We start from the raw sequence: 14,614 nt of genomic DNA, 5'->3' as shown, positions 1-14,614 counted from the left end.
TTAAATTATTTAATAATTTAAGAAAATAAAGAAACCGATTTGTCATAATTTCCAAAAATCAAGAGAAAATATCGATTGACTTTTTATTTCTTAAATGAAGGAAATTCGAATCCTTAATTTACAGAATAAAAAAATCTCCATTAACCTATAAATAGGCTTGAATTAATTATAAAATTCATTCTGATTCAATAAAATTTCCCATTCTCTCTTTTCTTTGGGGATTAGGCTCCTAGGGCTAAAGCACGTAAAATTAGTTTGTGCATTTTGTTCATTTCATCTTTAATTTCATTTTTTGCATAGAAATTTCTTAGAAGACAACCATCTCCATCCAATCCAATGATCTCAATGATGCCATTGGGTTAACATTCATTTGAGATGACTAAGTACGTTTAGGAGATTTGGCCGATGGATTTACATAGTGAGCTTCTCCAAATTATACATGATGCAATTCAAATGGTTTTTTGGCAAGTAGCAGGAAGCTCCTATGAGGCAAAGATCAAAGACCTTAGCATGGATAAGTGGGTCATTATGGAGATTGTCATCCATTTCCTCGATCCGAGGAAAGGCACATTCTCTAGATTGACCACAACTAACAACTTCTGGATGTAGGCCATCACATAGAAGGTTCGTTTTAACTTTGGATATTTCATGGCCAGTCAGATGATGCAATTTAGATAGTTTTTTGGCAAATAGCGGGAAGCTCCTATGAGGTAAAGATCAAGGACCTTAGCATGGATCAGTGGGTCATTATGGAGATTTTCATCCATTTCCTTGATCCGAGGAAAGGCACATTCTCTAGATTGACCACAACTAACAACTTTTGGATGTAGGCCATCACATAGAAGGTTAGTTTTAACTTTGGATATTTCATGGCCAGTCAGATGATGGACATCACGTCTAGCTCCAGAGTTAATGGACTCTCATTTGCTCAACAGATCACCGCCATCCTTCAAAACTCTGGGGTTGACCTCACCAATGAGGAAAGTATCAATATAACAAGGGAAATTAACATTGATGAGACGAAGGTGAGTAAGTTTGACTTCACCAAATGGAGAGGCCCATGGGTTCAGAAGGATACTATTGGTTAGGAGGCACCACAGATAGTTGGCTCTGGTGATAAGATGAGACCGGAACCACAAGACTGACGATGTATCCTCATCCTCAGATCGCCTCAAAGAAGCGACACTTGGTAACTGTTAAGTTGTGGAACCTAATTATAGCCTTACACAGAGTTGGTACATGAATCGACCGGAACCAAGATATATTGATTACTATTTCATTAAGGGTAGTTTGGAGATTTCACACTTCAATTACGGTTGCCCTAGTTTTCTCTTTATATTCGAGGGCACCATCATTATAGTTATCATCAAGAAGGATCATCAGTTGAGACTGAGAGAGGTTAGAGAAAAAATACTTGAGTGTGTACAATTTTTCTTGTAAACTACTTCATCATCATAGTAAATTATTGCAGCGGTAGAAGACGGGACATAGTCTCACCTTGAGGTGAACCTGTATAAATCTTGTGTTTTTCGTGTTTGATTATTTTCTTCCTCTGCGATTATCATTGCTTTCATTAGTATTGAATTAGGGTGTCTAATTCCCAACAGTAACATCCCAACAATTGCTTTCTGTGACACAGATTCACCAATGTGTTTTGTTGATATCGGTATTCGGCAAACAACAAGGGGGAACACAACAATAGCTCCACTGGCTGTCATTCTTGGCATACCTACGGTTGAATGGACTGCAGCTCCAGGTGATATTTTTTGTTCACCTCCTTTTTTAAATAAAAATGGTAAACATTAGTATTTCTCTGTGGATTTAAATTGCTTAGTTATTTTCAAATCCACTTTTAGGTTTTTTATGCATTGGACTCTGTTGCAACATCAAAATTTGATGAAAAAGATTATCTTCCAAGTAGATCTATTAACACTTAAGTTTTCTCATTTTGCTTACAGTTCCTGTTGATGATGGATGGGTTGCAGTAGCTGAGCCTACCATTGGCGCTTCGGGCTCGGATGTTACTCAAACTCCAGCACCCTCAAGCTAGTACTCGTGATAAAGGCCCCATTAGCATGTTAGATTATTCAATTATACTTTTTGTTTTTATTCTTTGAGGCGATCCTCCTCCTCTTCCTTGAGTGTACATGGCAAATGCCTCTATAGGCATGGCTTTAGTTTCAAATTCATTAGTTGGGATGTGAAGCATTATGGCCCAAATATCATCAAAAGAAGGTAGTGCAATAGAGAGCAGAGTTTGTGTCTTGGTAACCTCTAGATATGACTTCAAATTTGCACGACATAAGGGAGCAGCTAGAGTTTCTCTCTTATTATGAGCCTAAGCCCACATGACCAAGGAAGATCCACATGTCCAAGAGAGGTGACATCATTGTAAATAAGAAGACTTCTCATAAATATGGCACAAGTAATTAGTCAAGGAGGAACATATCTACTTATGTCTTTTCTTAAGTAAAACTTGTAGGCTTAAGGGTATTATTGACATTGTAACATCCTCTCAAAAACTATAAATAGAGGCTCTTGGCTTGGGCTAGAGAATTCAAGCTTTCTCCCCTTCTCTTAATTTGTCCAAGCTCTCTCTTAGCCTAAAGGCTCTCTCTCTCCCTTTCCCTCTTCTCTTCTCTTCTTCTTTTCCTCTTCTCCATCTCTGACTTTACTCAAGATTCTAATCGTGGGATCCTCAATTCAACATGGTATCAGAATGGGGAAAGATCTAAGATGGAAAAGGAGAAGAAGATGGAGAAGAAGGAAGGAAGAAGAAGAAGAAGAAAAAAGAAAAAGAAACAAGAGGAGTTTCTCGTTTTTCCTTTAGTTTTCTTTAAATAATTTTTGTTTTTTATTGGATTTTTAACTCGCCTATTGTATGTTTCATATAGAAAATTATATATTTGAGTCTAGTTTTCAACTTAAAAAAAATTTTTGAGATCAATTTTTTTTAGAAAGATAAATCGACATTTGAAGCAACAAAGGTCAAGGAGAAGTATCTCATGATTCAGGAAAAGTCTCATGATCTACCCATGGACAATTTCTATTTGTTAACTAACAACATCTGGAAAAAGTCTTTAGTAGATAGTCTTATTTTTAAAAAAATTCTTTGATTTATTTGTCAAAGAGAAGAAGTGTTCCTATTTTGAATTATGAACCTTTTTGGCCAGCCACGAATTTTGTGAGATTTTGTTGGTGATTTGGTAATATTACAAGAATCTAATTTGATATCCTTGAGTATTAAAGAAAGGAAAGATTGATTTTTTGGCAAGTGGTGCCATAATACAAGGTAAAGTTTCATTATTTATATTTGGAAGTGGCAGATTTTATAAAACATCTTCTCAAGATCATGATTTGGTGGATAATTTGATTACCATCCTTTAGATTAAGACAAATATGATTTTTGGCCAGCCAAGAGTTTCTTTAATTAAGTGCATGGTTAATTGACTAAAGTCAATAATTGAGTTCAAGTTGAAATTGGAAGATTGGGCTCAAATTCTTCCTTGAGCCAAGTTGGTTTATGTTGTCACTTACTTGGGCTCTTTGATTTGGTTTGGTTCTTCTTAAACAAATTATGCCAATTGATATTTGAGCTATTGTGAAGTTATTACTACTAGCCTCCTTAATTAGTGGATGAAAAATTGAGATGGAAAATTGACCTATGCCCATCATCAACTCGGGCTACCTCAATTTAGCAAAGAAGGACATCTCGGGCTAAGTTTAGCGATAAAGTTATTCACAAATTTTTTTTTTTTTTGAGCTTGTTCTATATCTATTCTTTCTTTAGTTGATTATTAGCCCTTGCCAATCCTAAGAGAATCAATAGCTCTAGCTCTAAGCTTGAAGATTACAAGGCTTGAAAATTACTCTCTTACTTCATCATTTACATGCAACTTATGACTCGGTCCCAACTTATTATTTGGTGCACATTCTCCTTATTCAAGGATGGATTCACTGCAAATTATTTCATGTGTCTTTATTAAGGACTTTCATTATTTGGGCATTGGCCCATATCCATTGTTGCTATTGTGTCTCTTTGACTAAGATACTATTACTGAAGAAAGACTTATCAGTTGTTGACAATTGTCAGTATTGGTTATTTTGATGAAGAAGAAAGTATATGGTGGCTTCAATATATTTCTTGGAAAATTTTTTAGAGGGAGTGCTGGAAGATGGGTCCAAGCCCACATGACCAAGGAAGACCCACATGTTCAAGTGTGTGGAAGATAGGCTCAAGCCTATAAGACCAAGGAAGGCGTGGACATCCAAGAGGTGGAAGAAGAGTTCGAGCCTACAAACCAAGGAGAAGGCCCACAGACTCACAAGTGATGACATGGTAATAAATAAAGAGTTATCTCATAAAAATAGCATCGATGTAATTAGTTTAAGTTCCAAGGCTATAATTATAATATTATAACTTTATTCATCTTTAAATTGAGCCTCAGGGTTAGGACACAAGTTATAACTTTTTTTTTTTAATTCTGTTTTCTCCTAATATATTGTCTCCCTTTTTCTTCATGAGTTAAATTGGTCTTGGAAATTAACACTTTCTATGAATAAATTGCTGAAGAGAATCTGAATTTAATCAACGATTTCATTAGAGAATAAATTAAAGTTGGATTAGCGAGTAGTTTGCAGCATTGCCTTCGACCTCTACTTAAAGTTGCCTTCAACCACCATTATATATGCGATTGACAATAGGGGTGGCTTCGAATCCAGCCAGTTCGCGAGCGGCTCGAGTTCGGTTCAGTGTCGGCTTAGTTCGATTCGGTATCTTTCGAGCTCGAGATTCAAATTTGGCTTGTTTGAGTTAACAAGCCGAGCTCGACCGAATCAAGGTTCGACTCGAAAGCTAGCGAGCCGGCTCGTTAACGGGCGAGTCGCGGGAGCAGGGGGGGGGGGGGGGGGGGGGGAACATTGAGCCCCTCCCATCTGCCGCTTTGGCCGCCTCTGTCGCCGTCGACAGCTCCTCACCGACCGCTACATCCACTTCCCTTCGATTTCTTCATCTTCCTCCGATTTCTTTGCCTCATCTGTTTTCGTCGCCGACGACAGGTCCTCATCGGCGCTGCGCCTTCGCCAATGATAGGTCCTCGTCGGCGCCGCGCCTTCGCTCTGCGTCGTCTCAGCAGAAAACCAGAGTACAAAGAGATACCTAAGTTTGGAGAAAATAATTTCTTCCATCCCCGCGTGAAGTCGATTTCACACGTGTGAAAGTCACACATGCGAGATCATAAACCAAAGAAACCTCGCACTAGACGATTTCGCACGTGTGATAGTTACACGTGCAAGATCATAAACAAGTAAAAAAAAACCTCTTTGTCCCTTCCTCATGGCTATTAAAGAAATTGAAAAGACATTTTAGTAGAAATACGTTTCTATAGACTGTTAGTGGTTTTTTCAATAAATATTGAAAAAATATTTTTAGTAGAAATATAGGGACCATTAGTGCCTCATGTTGTTTGGAAACATTTTTCTTATTAGAATTTTTTATTAAAAAATCATATAATTTTCTAAGTAAGATTTTCTTGCCAAGATGGGCTAGAAAATCGTATAAAATTTTTTTGAATAATTATTTGACAGTTGATGCTATAATACTATTAGTATGAGGCAATTTTCATAGCAATTTTGTGTTTGACATTTTATTTGATTAAAACTTTATCGATCAGTATAGTAATATATTAGATTGATTATTAATTTTTATTTATTTCCCTATAAATGGCAATAAAATGTCCATTTAACTTTCCTAAGAAAATTTTAAAATATTTCTTATAATTTTCTAGTAAGTCTCTAATAGTAATAAGATTTTATTTAAAGGTTTTTTTTGGAAATGTGTATCCTAGGAAAAACATATCTAGTTTTTCCTATAATATAAATTTTCAATCAGGGCACTAAAGAGGCCATAGTAAATTTATGACTAGATTCAAAAGTTACAAAATAAGCTAGACAATATTTGGGGTAAAAAATATTAATATTGGTGGGTTTTAATCTATTATCAAGATTCAATCCCGAACCTCCCCTATCATTTTTTTTTTAAATGTATGCATAATTTTATAAATAATTTATTTGACATATATTTTATGTAGATATTAAATGTAGGTTATTTTATGTAGATATTCTATGTAGCTATAACTCAAACTCGGTTAAAATTATTAGGCTTGAGCTCGATTAAAATTTTAGGCTCGAGGCTACGTCGGCTCAAGCTCGAGTTCGAAATCTTTAAATCAAGCTCGACTCGAACATAGGAAGGTTCAAACTCAGGTGGATTCGATACTAACCTTATACTCAATTTTAAGTAGAGGTCATGCCCAATTTTATGTAGAAGTCATGCCCAATTTTAAGTAAAATGTATGCCCAATTTTTATGTAAAATGTATGTATAATTTTATATATAATTTATTTGACATACATTTTTTGAAAAATTTTAAATGTATGTTGGAGCTCGAACTCGAGACATGTAATTTTTGAAAAGTTTTAAATGAATATTGAAGCTCAAACTCAATTAAAATTATTATGCTTGAGTTTGATAACAATTTTAAGCTTGAGGATAGGCTCGACTCGAGGTTGAGTTTGAAATATTTAAATCTGGTTCGGCTTAAACATACGCAGGTTCGGGTTTGACAGGGCTAGCTAGATACCATGCCTAATTGACAATGAAGGGCAGAAAGACCATTTGGTCTCCAATCATATCAACCCGTTTGCAGCCGTAATGTAAGCATGTAGAACATGCTCGAAAGTCTTTAAAAACTGCAAATGAGCAATATACTGGCTAGTTGATGGGACTGGGTTCCTCTGAGCAAACCGGAGATGGTCGCCGGGCAATCGCGTACAGCAAGAGCCCAAGAGAGGCTGGGTAGAGATAAAAAACCTAAAAAGTGAAAAGGTAGCTGAGGAACCTGAGGTTTTCTAATCGACAGTGACGACCTCCACTCAACGCTGCGCTTCCGTCAGTTCGTGCATCCATTTTCGTACTGTGTCCTTGATGCCCACGGGAGGGTGTCGGACTTACCTTAGAATGATTGGATTCGTTTGGTAAACTGGGTTAATAGCCGGAGTAATGGCTATCAGAAATATTTAGTACTTGCGGCCAGACAAGGTCGAAAAGCATCGTACGTAGGTAGTCAGAGAGAATGACTCCGGAGAATTGCAAGGAGAAAGCAATTTAAAGAGTTCACCATGGGAGAGCGCAAAAAGAATCAAGATTTCACCACGCTTTCCACATCACTTTCAGAACAACTAAAAAAATCACAACTGGAAATGATTTGCTAAGCGCTGACCTCATTCCAACAACTTGTATTCTTTTTCTTCTGTTCCGATGGGCGACGCCAAGAAACACTGTAAGGAAAAAAACCAGAAGAGAGCGAATGCCACGTATCCGTCCAACTCTACATTATTATAATAGCTGGGAAAGTAGATGGCAAGAGAAGCGACAATCCTTGACAAACACACGCCGACATGTATCCAGGAAGAAACAAAGGGCGCAGGCTCTGATACCTGGCGGAAATAGACCCTCCAGGCCGTCAGAGGGCTAAAAAGCCCCGCCGGTCAAGGTTCGGGAAAGCGCACAGCTGCTGCGCGTGCTGTTGCACTCAGCGAAAAGACCACCACCACGACGCATCGCACTCATCCCCATTTACTGGATTCTGAAACGTTCTAATCCATTGGAGAATGTCCTTCCGCTGTCCTCCTTGAAAGCCAATACGATCGCAAGTGTTCCACGACGACACTGTAAAATGGTTCTTCTTTAAATGTTGGATAAGCGCTAGCTGTAATACCCAGAAGTATTTTTCACTTTTATGGGCTGGAATTATCGAATCCAACTCAATGGGGACCAAAGAGTGATGCCGCGGAGAAAGGAAACGCTGCTTTTGGCCAGGTTTGGTAGATAAAAATTTGTGCTCTTCTGCTACGGCGATCATGGTGGTGCATTTGGCCGACTTGATCATAGTAGCTCGGAGTTAAAAGCATATGGGAATGTGGGATCCTGGGAAACAAGGTCTGAACTGCCCACGATCTCCAATAGACCTAATTCATCTTTAGTAACTCATCTGATCAGTTTCTACTCCAGAAATGGATTCTGCCTATGCCGAAACGCAGAATCAATTATATGGGATTTTGATGCAAAGGTAGGCTCTTTTTGCAGTTTACTCTATCATGAAGAATGGAAAGCGAAAGGAGTAAAAAAGAGCGACTGCCACCCTTATCCTCCTCGTACGCCTAACCACATGTACACCACATGGAGATGTCGGATGTTAAAAGTGCCCTGATAACAATAACTGCGACTCCTCGAGGTGCCTCCTGTGAGTGCTGGTGGAAGGAAAGGTCCTTCTGGTTTTGTGTCTAAAGTAGTCATCCAATAGTATGGCCACCACTTTAAGGATGAAAGCTGCTGAATATCACAAGGGTTGAGTAATTCTGCCAAAAATTTGCCTATGAATTGGGGATCCTGATGACTAATGAGCCTATCTGGAGCACCTCCAATCCTTCACATTGTTAGCAAAGATTGCCTTGGTTGTCTTAATTGTTATCGATATTCTCCTATTAGCCTTCATTGTCCAATAATCTGTGTTTGGATTTTTTTACTAATATAATCTATATTAGCTTGGAATTACACAAAAGAGATTTTGACTCTCTTTTAAATCACGTGTATGCTCAAATATACGATTACAAGCAAATCTCCCTTGAGATTGAGCTAGATTCTATCTCTTGTAAGCTCTTCAATCTAGATACAAGGTTCTAGATGAACCTTTCAAATAAAATAAAAAATTTACAAAAAAAAAGAGTGTCTTACACGGTTTGCACTTTGGAGAGACATCCTCTATCTTGAATTGTTCAAGCCTCCAATTTTCATGCACAATGTAGATGAGTTTGGAGTTTGTCTAACCAAATGCTAGGAGTGGGTTTTGAAAAAAAGAGGAATATATTTGCAAGGAAAACTTTTTCTTTCTCAAAAATCAATTTAAGAAAGTACTTGCAAGGTTGAGAACTTTGAATGCGGTGGGTATGCCAATAAATGCTCATTAACTTATCAAAAGAATGTTTGGTGCAATATTTATAAGTTCTCAAAGCCAAACTAGTCATTTTTTGCACATTTTCAAAAAAGTAACTTTACATTGATTGATCACTGAATGGTATTAATTGATCAATTGTGTCTAATGGCTATATTTTTTGTCAAAAAAAATGACTAATTGATCGATGGTATGATCTATCAATATCCTCCCTTTGGGTCTTACAAATTAAGTTGATTAATCAATGTCCAATGAATGGTTGATCAATTAGAATTCCTACTGATAGTGCATTGCAAGTATGATCAATCACAGGAGTTCCTATGATCAATCATGCTTTATTTCCATGGTTTAAAAACTTTTGTATTATCAATCAATGTCAAGTGGTTGATTGATCAAACTTCTTAATTTTATATTACCTAGACATCACTGATCGATCAATCCATAGAGAATGATTGATCATGCTTTATAACTCAATTTGGTCACGTTCTGGTTGATCAATCAATCACCCTCAATTGATCGATCATGCTTTATACTTTTGGCATGTGTACATTCTGGTTGATTGATCATTGGTAGATGTTGATCAATCAATCTAGTGTCATACCTTTAAGTATATTTTCAAAGCATGATTAGAATTGATCCTAAGTCATTCTAACATATTTAAACAATATGTATGCATTGATAATATATATATATATATATATATATTATAATTTTTCATAAGGCTCCAAAAACTTCCGTTGTTATTCAAGTTTGAAGGTTTGGGGTTGCTCTCTTACATAGACTAAGTTTTTGAATTATCCAAGACTTCCTAAACTCTAGTCTTCAATTCTCTGCTTCTTCTTTCTAAGGGAGCTTCTTCAAGATGACTTTGACATGGGAGTGTGACTTGAGGTATTTGAGAAACTTTTATCGATTCTTAGCATAGACCTAGACTTTTGTGTCTCTTGAAGGAATTGCATCTTAAATGCTACAACTGCCAATGTTACATTGATTAAGTTTTTTTATCATCAAAATCCAGATGGGAGTCAATGGTCATTCAACAATCTCCCCCTTTTTTATGACGACGAAACCTAATTTATAAAAACTAAAAACTAAAACATCCCTCCAAATAGGAATTTAGAAAAAAAATTCAATTTAGGGAAATAGCTCCCCCTTAATATATGCATATCAAAATTTCAAATTTTAATTAATTTTAATTTTTTGTTTAGTGCATTGAGTATTTTCTTCCTCTTTTTTTGATAATTAAAAAAACATATTGCAAATAAAAATATAAAGATTTACAAAAAGGGAATGATTACAAAATTATCTAGCGAGATATACAAAATATCTACAAGGGGTCAGCTCGGTCAATAAGATGGCTAGAGCTTCGGCAGTAGCGGTGGACCGAAGTGTTTGAGTAAAGTTTCAAGCATAGAGTGGATCCTCAACCGTCTTTTTATCTAGATTAACAGGTTCTAGATGAACTTTTCACAATTTCATAAAAAGAAATGGAAAAAGTTACACCCTGGGAATATGCTTCTCCTTGAGAGATTTAAGTTGCCTCCTCCTTTTTAGCCCATTGTGAAATGATTAAGGAGTTTGTACTATGATGAATGTCAGGATGATTAAACAGAAGAATGTTTTTTCAAAGTGTCTGACTCTCTCTCTCTTTCTCTCTAAAGAACTTTTGATGAAATTTTACAAGATAAAGGATAGTGGCTTGAAGATATACCAATAAATGCTCATTCACTCCTTGACCCACGGTTTGGTGGGGGTATTTATAGCATCCCCAACTCAAATTAGTTGTTATTTTCCTGTTTGTATAAATTAGTACTTTGATTGATCGATCATTGTTAAGTGATCAATCGATCATAACAACTATTTTTCTGTCAGACAATGATTTATTGATCGATGGACTGATCAAACAATATGTTACCGTTGGTCTAGAAAAGTTAAGTTGATCGATCAATCGAGATTCCGTTTGACTGTACAATACAAGTATGATTGATCATGCTTTATATCCCTTAACAACAAGGTTCAGACTAATCGATGAATAATGAGGGATGATAGATCATTCATGAAAATTCGGCTTGCCTAGACAATAATGATCAATCAATCCATGCGGGATGATTGATTATGCGTTATAGCATGAAGTGGTCATGTCCTGGATGATTGATTAATCGTCTATGGTTGATCGATCATGCTTTATATTTCTAGCCTACATAGTTCTAGATGATCTATCATTGCCAGTGGTTGATCGATCATTCCAATGCTAGTTTAACAATGAAGACTTTTTAAAGTATGCCAATTTTTCTCTAAGTACTCTAACATGTTTTTAAATGATGTTTATAATGATCCTAAATATGTCTATATGCAATTTATAACCTAAAGCTCTGATTTGGACTTAAGGAATAGGAAGTTTGGAATTGCTCTCTTATAAAAATTGTCTAAGTTTAGATATCTGTCTATACTTTTTGAATGCGAGTCTTCTCATTATCTTCTTCCTTGTCTTCAAGAGATGTCCTTCAATTGTGTTTAAGGTCTTGAATTTGGCTTTGACACTTTAGACCTTGAGATGCTCTTGAAGGTGAAGTATATAAAATACTTGGATTTTGAAGTTTTTTAGTTCAATCAAGTTTTGTTATCATAAAAAAAATGCAGAAGTCAACCTACTGTCAACAAGAACATCGTTAAAAAAATCTTATGTCTTCTATTGTTGTGTGTGAATGCTTTCCGATTGAAATTGCATATTTACATTATTTTTCTTTCCAAGCCTAAAGTAATTTTTAAACTGTTATTATCAATTCACTTGGGCCCCCTCTTGAGAAGCCACTTGGCCCCCCTCTTGAGAAGTCATAAATTTCTTTGATGTCATACTTGGTCCAACTAGTTTGTGATTTTTACAGTTCCTCTGTTACAACCTGCCCTATTTTTTTCCAAGAGAAAATAAGGTCACACTCACAATTATTTTGATGATCAAGTTCTTATTATTTTCTTTAAAAACTTAGTTTGATGTAGAGTGTTGCATTGTCGCCTCCTTCTACTTAAAATTTCTAGATTTTTTTGGAAGTATGAGTGTTGCATGGTCGTCTCCTTCTGGTTAAAGTATGATTGTTACTATCGTTATTTGCTCTAGTATTTATTCAATTTATAATCTTTTATTTTGCACCACTTTAGAGGAACGCCTAGACCCACTACCTACAAAGTGTAGAGTGCACCAAATATCATGCTTGAGTCAAGTATTTTATTTGTCACCCAAGTGGTATTTTTTTTAGCTACCCTTAAAAAATGAGTAATCTTTTTTTCATACCTAAAGTAAGACATTTTTTCACATATGAAATGGGGTGGTGTTTTTGAGGACTATGACCATTTTTACTAGTATATGGAGTTTTGTCATACGGCTAGAAATGATTTTATTCTCCCATATTTGATTTGTCCAAGCTGGGTATCTATGTCCATCATGACTTCCAAGCTTGAGGGGGAAAATAAAAGGATAAGTATGAAAGATGAGATAAATGACAAAATCTACCATTAAGAATTTGATGTGTAGTGGTAATAAAATTTTAAATGACCAAAATATTTATGTCATGGAGAGTACAATGTGAATTTTTTTCTTGAAAACCAATAATCTTAATTCATTGCATGTTGAAGTTATAAACGCCAATTTAAGGGAGAGTGTTGAAGAGCATATATGGAAGAGTTATATATGACACTCAAAGAAAGAAGTCTCACAGAGTAGCAATTCATATGGGGGAGTCTTATAAGAGTCTAATGGAAGGAGGTCCCAAATAAGTGATAGTTAAAAGGTGTCTTAGTTATGTTAGTCTTGTATTCTTATTTAGTTATTTAATTACTCTTGGACTTATCTTTAGTTGTTGGATTTTGGGTGTAACTAAGACATGGGTAGTTTAATTGCAAAATGATTCTACTTGTTTCCTCTATTTTATAATAGACTCATTGTACTCAATTGTAATCAAGTGAGTAAATTATTTTTCTCCTCTAGAAATTCAACAATAAGAATCTTCAACTTTTGTCAAATTCTTTTGATGTAGTTGACTCCTATACATTGATCTTTGTTATAGGGTTCGACCTTAAATAATTCAAAACTTACTATATCTTGGGTTGGACTCTTTGGCACCTACTGCTATGCATATGGAGTAGACTCCTTCCAACTCCTATTTTTGTTTTAATATGATTTTTATTTTAAAATATTCTCTTCTAGACTCTAATTCTTTGCTTTTGTGCTCAACTCCTTGTGCATAACGACTCCATATGTGTATGTACGCTTCTCCTTTTCTTCCCAACTAATTTCTGTAACTACTTTTCAAATTCTTGTTCTTGTCATTTTCAGTATGCGCTCAACTTCAATTATGTGTGCTTGAATCCAAAGGTTTGTGAGTTAGAAGGCACCCATGTGAAGGGTGGCACAACTGGTAAAAGGACGGAACTCCTCACCCACGTCTAGAGGTGGAAAAGGAGGTAAATAAAATGATCTTCATAAGGATGGCATAAGGGTGAAATTATGTAAAATAATGTAAATCCATGTATGTCTTTTCTTTCATGAAGCTTGTTGCCCTAAGGGCATTGTAGTAATTGTAAACCTTCTCCCACAACTAAAAATAAGAGCCTCAAGACATGGGGTAGAGCATCGAGCCTCTCCTATTCTCATAATTTGTCATAGCCTATTCTCTATTTTCCCAATAGCTCTCTCTCTCTCTCTTTCTCAACCAGCCGTCCCTCTCTTCCTCTTCTCTTCTTCTCTCTTCTTCTCTTATTCTTCCTCCTATTTTTTTCCACCACCTTGATCGAGACCTTCTACCATGGAATCCTAAATTCCACATTGTTCTATACTCTTTTCTCTTCTTGAATTAACAAAAGTTTTTGAAAATTTCAATTCTATTGACTTCTTTTTGCATATGTCCTCGTCTCCTATGATTTTTATCATCAAAATCTAGATACTTAAAGGATTCATTGAACTTCTTTTTTGTTGTGGAGGGTGAGTGGGTTAGATGGCATGTGCAACAAAGAGGAGAGGGGGGGGGGGGGTCGTCTGTCGAAGAAATGTTTGTAGAGGCAAGAGAAAAAACATACCTGGTAGATGATTCTCTATTAGGTGGTTGAAGATTAGGCAAATGAGGCCTTGAAATCTAGTCTTTTAATTATGTCTCCATCCGAAGTGTCAACATTTCCACTAGGAGTGGTAAAGTAGATATCTTTATCTCCATAGAAGAAATTTGGTTCCTCAAAGAAGAGATCTTTGTGAGAATTTCAGCGAAGCCTTCTTCTCTATGGGTTGAAAGTGAAGCATATTCTTGTTTCTAGTGTTCATTAGTGCTGGAAAAAAGTCCCAAGGGATTGCTCTGATACAACTTTGATTGAACCCTCTAGAAAAGGTATATTTTCAAGTAAAAAAACTAGGAGATAAGGAAAGATGATTAAGAAGAGTGGATCAAGGGAGAAAGATTGAAGAGAGTGAGATCTCAAGTGAAAAGAGAGAAGAAGAAGAGGGAAGAAGGAGAAGAAGAGTCTGCGGAGGAGTAGGTGAAATATAGAGATGGAAAATTAATGAAAGTAGGGTTTTTGCATACTATTTGCCCTAGCTAAGCTTTTCTATTTTTAACCTCT

The sequence above is a fragment of the Aristolochia californica genome, unplaced genomic scaffold, assembly GCF_029961685.1.
Source record: "Aristolochia californica isolate CCGP_79_NKW_82.1479 unplaced genomic scaffold, dmAriCali1.0.hap1 SCAF_1, whole genome shotgun sequence".
In the NCBI taxonomy this organism is placed as follows: domain Eukaryota; kingdom Viridiplantae; phylum Streptophyta; class Magnoliopsida; order Piperales; family Aristolochiaceae; genus Aristolochia; species Aristolochia californica.
Note: the sequence above shows the minus strand (reverse complement) of the source record.